Source organism: Cololabis saira, chromosome 20 (genome assembly GCF_033807715.1).
Source record: "Cololabis saira isolate AMF1-May2022 chromosome 20, fColSai1.1, whole genome shotgun sequence".
Lineage (NCBI taxonomy): Eukaryota > Metazoa > Chordata > Actinopteri > Beloniformes > Belonidae > Cololabis > Cololabis saira.
Window position 1 is genome coordinate 4,897,112 of NC_084606.1, and position 6,950 is coordinate 4,904,061.

The window sequence follows — 6,950 nt, forward strand, 5'->3', positions numbered from 1 at the left end:
ACAGAGGAGCCTCTTAAAGAACTTACAGGTCTGTGGAAGACAGAAACCTTGCTTGTTTGTAGGAAACCAAATACTTATTTTACCCAGGAATTTACCAATGAATTCAGTAAAAATCCTACAATTCAGAACCAACACCAAACTGAGATGCTACAGCGGCAGCGGTGGATGTTTGGAATAAATTAGATAGAGATTTGAAATGATGTAGATCCTTAACCTTATTTAGAAGAACATTGAAAAGAAGGATGATTTCCTTATATTAAATTAATGAGTGGCTTGCTATGTTGATTTGGTATTTATTTAATTGGTGATTTGCTTTGATTTTTTAAGGATGAAGGAAACATGTAGACTGCACCTTTATTTTAAACATCTTTTTTGTTTCTTGAGGAATTTTTGTTATTCCCATGGAGGCAATTTGTTTTACTGGCAGTCTTTCTCTTACTTCTTGCTTTTATTTCATTAATGTAATTCATCTTTTTGAGGGTAGGCAAATAATAAGCTTTGCTTCAGCCTACACCTTTTTCAGTCTAGATGTGAATTGTTTATTTGTATATTGGAAACTTTTTTGTGATGTTTTCTTTGTACAGTGTATTCGTTTTCTTGTTGTCATTTTTATTCTTTGTTTTTTTTTTTTTTTTTTTTTTTTTTTTTTCGTGTCATGACCGAAAATAAACTAAACTAAACTAAAGTAAACTAAAATAAAACAAATCCTGGATTCTTTTCCTCCATTCTGTCTTTCATAGTTGAAGTTTCCTATGATGGAAATGACAGGCCTCTCTCATGTTTTTAAGTGGGAGAACTTGCACAACTGGTGTCTGACTGAATACTTTTTCTCCCCCCTGTATGTCTATTTATCTATAGATACATAGAGTCATACTAGCGTAAACGTTGTTATGCTCTATACAATTTTTTATTGACGTGTCTGGAATGAATCAATGTCAAATAAATGAAATGTAAAAGCTTGTCCAGTTCTGTGTTGGTTGTATTTCTTATCACAATTGTCCCAAGAAGGATCCCAGACGCTGCACAAACTGTTTTTGTGTCCACTTTTAACACAACTTACAGAGAACCAACAACTGTGTCATATAGCAGAACTAACGTTTCCACGGTAACTGTTAAATAGTAACGTAGAATGTTTTGAGTGGTAGTTAATGTCTTGTTGCCTTAGTTACTGAGACGCTCTTTTTATGCCGGTTAGCTAGATGTTTTGTGCTCGTCATTAAATAAATATTAGGGATCAAGCCGACCCTCGATCATTCTACATGGTGTCAGAAGTCGTTCAACCAACGATCAAGACACAAAGTAAGAAGACAGACGGACAGAAGAAAAGAAATGCCGAAGTTTAACCCTCCGTAAAACTTTAGGACGGAGTGGCCCGAGTGGAGACGAGGATTAGAGCGATAGAGTCACAACAAAACTCCACAAGGACCAGGGACAAGTTCCAGTGAGCTGCTGGTTTCTGCCGTGGACAACGAGGCAGAAACATTGTTAAGTCCTTCACGTTTGCTCAAGAGGAAGACTCTGTCATCATCATGGGGAAGTTTAATGACTTCTTTTTACTTTTTAGGAGAAATATTATCCAGGAACGGGCATGTTTTCACCAACAGATCCAACGGTGAGAAGGCAGAATGTTTCATCAGAGCCCTGTCTGACCTCTCACACCTTGTCCTAACCAGGGGTGAAAGTAGATTAAAGTTCTTGCTGGTACTACGAGCCCAACCTTCATGGCTTGTTCTCCTCCACCTCCAGCTTCTTCATCCCTGGACATACATTCAATTTTTAGGCCTATAGCAAATGATTTGTTTAAATTGTGTAAATAAAGGCCAGTCCGCACCAAGAATTGTCAAAGAATATTTTGTAAATGTTGACAAAACTTTCAAAATCATAATAATTTGTTTTGTTTCAAATTAGAATAAATTTACAGTTAAAGTCATCAGCAGCTGAACAGTTAACAAGTCTCTGTCTTTGAATTTTCAGAACATTGGGCACATAAATGAAAGAAGAGATGATGATGAGTAAAATGTCTCAAAATGTCTCTTACAATGTGTGCATTGAAATGGAAGATTACTTCTTAAGCTGTGTCTTTGTGATAAATATCTATAACTGGCTGAGTGGTCAGTGTTGCAGTCTTGGGTGTGCGAGGTTGAGAGTTTGAGACCCGCTGTATGTGAAGATTATTGTCAGTAATTTGTGTGTTTATTTTCCCGGCACTGAATCTTTTGGTGGTACGGAGCAGAGGTGTCTTCAGTATTCACATTCATTACTCAGGTAGAAGTATAGATACTAGAGTTTAAAAATACTCCTGCAGAAGTTGAAGTATCAACTCAAGTTTTTTACTCAAGTAAAAGTATAAAAGTACTGGTTTCAAAACTACTTAAAGTATAAAAGTAAAAGTAATGTAAGGGGGAAAAAGCCATTAAGGACAAAAGCCATTGAAAATGAATGCATCTTAGTATAATGCAAATATATTAAAGAAGCATATATGTGTACTATTGAGCATTAACATGTGTTTCAGAGAGCAGCAGATATGATGACTAGTTGCCTATAAGTATTGTAATGGTGCAAAAAGTCAAACTTCAGAGTCGTGTTATCATTTATCCTAACCTTTATTGAAATGTACATCCAAGTTTAGTTGCAGGAATCTGAGGGAACGGATGTAAGAACAAAACTGGACAAGAACATCTGAAACAACCACAACCAAATTCACTCTATCCGGATGGAGCAATTTAACTGGATAGTTTTTATTAAAGGCCCAAATGAAATAGAGTAACGAGGCTGTTTTTAAAATGTAAGGAGTAAAAAGTACAGATAATTGTGTGAAAATGTAAGGAGTAAAAGTATAAAGTCGTCTGAAAAATAATTACTCCAGTGAAGTATAGATAACCAAAATTTCTACTTAAGTAAGGTAACAAAGTATTTGTACTTCGTTACTTGACACCTCTGCAAACTACTGGAGACTCCTGCATCAGTCATTAAACAAATAAATACGGTTTTATTTCATTTTATCTGGAAAAATTCAGATGCAGAAACTGAGCTGAAATAGTTCAAGCGAGTGTCAAAATGATGCCGTCGCTATCCGTGGTGCTGAACTGCTCTGACTTTGTGTTGTTTTAGGATTAGTGACCGCGTAACTAAGTTTTTAATGGTCTGAAGTTCTCTCCCACTCTGTGACGCCCTGTTGTCTAGTGAAGTCTTCAGTCGGGTCATTTAACTGTATATTCATGTAACTCTGAGGTCTTTTCACTGTCTTCTTTAATTCCACTGTTTCACTCACATCTTTGTTTCATCTCTGTCCTCCGTGTGTTTTTCTCCACAACATCTGGTTCTCTGTTCGGGCTCAGCAAGCTGCACTTCTGGATGGATATTTGTAGGAAAACTGGACCTATTTTGTTTGGCAAATAAATGACTTTTATGTTCAATATGTTACAGACATTGAAGACATAAAGGAGAATAATTATAAAGTAATCATATAAATATTACTAATATAATAACACAATTTGAATGATTACATGTTTAAACTATTATATGAATGATATTCCGATATTTTAAACATGTATGTTTACTCTGTAAACTGAGTTTTAGTAGCCTAAACATTGATTGAACATAAATAGCTGGTGCGTGTGTGTTCATTGCTCCTAACTGTTTATTTCCATCAGAAAGTCCCTGGTTGTAGCTCTGCTGTAGAATCTCTGCTGATAATTATTCATAAGTTTGCAGTGTCAGAACCACATCTGTCATGTTTAGAACAAAGTTTAGAAACATGTGGAAACCAAACATCCATCCGTTCCACGGACTCGCTGCTTCGGATCACGTGGTTCAGTCAAACAGCGACATCTTTTTTTTTTTTTTTTATAATTCTTTATTTAAATCTCAAAATACAATGTAAAATTAAGAACAAGGGTAACATACAAACACAGACATTCGAGCCCCATATAGAAAAGAAATAAACAAAATAATATATAAAGAACAAGACAGTTGAATGTAAATTAAACAAATAAAAATAAAAACAACATAATGTGCGAGAGTAGGTTTCATGTAGTCAAATTGAACAATTTACAGATGCCGATGGTTTTTTATGTAATGTAATTTTGCTGTGCAATGAATCGCATCATCTTCACTTCCATCAGCCGCCACCGTCAGCCCACACACCTGGGATACCAATAAACAGCAATCAGCACACAGTTCTTGAGATACAGCATATAGAAACTTGTACCCGGAAAAGTGAGAATTTTGTAAGATTGATTGTTGTATAGTACTAGTACAGCAGATTAGTGAAATGATACTTCACTTTGGTAAAGAAGCATGAGATTTGGCACAGATACTCTCTAAGGGCTACTTTTTGGGAAAAGGTGCATGGCGCTCAAAATTTCAAGATGGCGGCCTTTTTTTCAACCCTCAACCTGGACCAGTGCGCTGCTTTGTCTGCCTATCCGGCTTAGTTAAACCTGCGTGTTTGGATTATTTGGATTAGTGTTTGGATTATTTTGGAGTCCTTGTGCATAGTATCAGGTTATGAGAGTAACATTTGCATAAATCCATATTCTTGTAACAACAATCAATCTTACAAAATTCTCACTTTCCGGGTATATATCTCAAGAACTGTATTGGATACAGACATGTACTTGGTACCAAAATGTCCACAACACCCCACTTTATATTAAACTTTAATGTATTTATGGGGCTTAAAACTAAGGAATTTCGAGTTATAAAGGAAAAAGCACGTTTTCGGGTGGACATCTTGGATTTTAGGGGCCGCCATCTTGGAATTTTGAGTGGCATGTGCCTTTTTCCAAAAGAGTAGACCTTGGAGAGAATCTGTGCCAAATGTTATGCTTTTTTACCAAAGTGAAGTATTGTTTCACTAATATGCTGTACTACCTTGAAACATCCTGGCGGAGGGGTCACGCTTTTAAAACAGAAAAACGGGAAGAATTTCCAGTGAAGGAGCTCAGGTTTGTTGGGGCTAACAAAGCAGTTATTTAGCTCCTCTAGTAACCTTGAGTGGCCTGAAAGGCACCTTAAATAAATTGAATGTATTATTCAATAATACATACTATTACATATTATTTAAACTATACACAAAACATCTTATTGTAAGGCTACGTTGAAAATACCTTTGACCCCCCCCCCCCTTTTTTTCAGTAAAATGCTGTAAAACATGCTTTTTCATGAAAACTTTGTAATTATGAATATTACTGCGTGCTTTTGTTTATGTGGAACTCAAAGGGATTTTGTTGTTTTGTTAGAAAATAAAGGTTTTAGTTTTATTAGTAATCATTTGGACCAAAGTGACACAAGTATGAAACGGTTTCTTCATTTTTCTAGATCTGCACACGTCCTGTAAACTAGAAGCAGTTTCACGTCGTTGTAACTAATATGTTTTGTTTTTGAATAAACATAATTTGATAAGAAAATGACTTTTTAGATTTTCAGTATAAGTTGTGTAAAGTGCAAGTCAACAATTGTGAATAACCTCACTAGGATTCATTTCATTTATTTATTTAGCACACATTTCTTTTTAAATTATAAATATAAACGTAAAAGACAACATGGATACAAGTTCTGGATCACATTAAAGATAAAGACATTGGGCCCGATTTGCTAAGATCCTAAATAAAGAGTACTAAATTGCGTGTGCACTGAAAAAGTTTGCGCGTGCTGTTGTTGTGTGGTTTGTGGGTGATCAACTAAGATTGCCTGCGCAATTGATAACAGGTGCAAACAGCAGTATTTAAATGAGGAGTTGCGTGTCTTAAGGTTTGCGAGCGCAGATCTGCGCCATGGAGAGTGGATGGAATGCACAGTCACAAGTCACAAGCGCAAAATGAAATTGAACGAGTTGGAGTTAGAGATATTAGTGGAAGAGGCAAATAAACGCCGTCGATTTAACGCAGAACCATAATTCAGGCGAAGCTGCAGTCTGTCTGCGCTGATCACTGACACAGCGGGTCGGAGCGGATTTGGTCATGATGTTTAACCTGTGTTTTGTGATTAATAAGCACGGGTTTTAATTAAATGTAATTTACGAAGGATGATTTCACGTTCAATAAGATAAGTAATCAATAAAATACAAAGTTTTGGCACAAAGGCTTGGCCTGCTTGTGGGCGAGTGGAGGGGGGCACATTAAGAGAAGGTGGCAAGATATAAGGCGAAGAACTAAAGAAAAAGTGGCCTTTAATAAAACTTGTGCAACCATTTTTAAAATAGCATGCAGCAGAATAAAGACTCTCTCTCTGCGTATTCTTTGATTTTGGATGTCGCCTCCTTGCCACAATAACAGCAGCAGCAGATTTGCACCTTCCTTTCAAACGTATTAAATACAGACGCAATCACAATACGCGCAATTACTTTCAGGCTTGGTAAATCTCATTGCGCGTGGTAAATGGACATATTTGCATCTTCCCCTCCCAGTATTTAGGATTTCTGCCGGGTACGCCCCATATTGATTATTCATCAGGGCAAAAGTACTAACTGAATTGCGTGTGCAATTTTGCTCATTTCAGAGACGCAGTCGTCTTTGCACGATGTTAGTAGATCAGCTGGCACTTTGGTTTGCGGGTGCTGTCAAGTTTGCACACGTTTTAACACACGCAAACCTTTAGTAAATCGGGCCCATTGAAGGTTAAGACAGAATAAGATGTCTTTAATAACTTTCTGAAGGAGGTAAAAGATAATGTCGACTTCAGCGACTCATTCAAGTCATTCCAAAGTTTTGGATCTAAATGTTATATTAAATTGATGACCAGATGTTGGACAGAAGGCTAAATGAAGATTGCCACTGTGTCTTGTTGGATATGAATTAAAATCAGATGAAATTCATGTTTATGATTCACTTATCTAAAAAAAAAATCATTCAAATCTTTGGTAACTCAGACTTATAATAAAGAGAATAAGCAGAAACATGTGGGGTGGGGGGTCCATGGTTGGGCTCAGAAAGGATCCGGAGGGATCT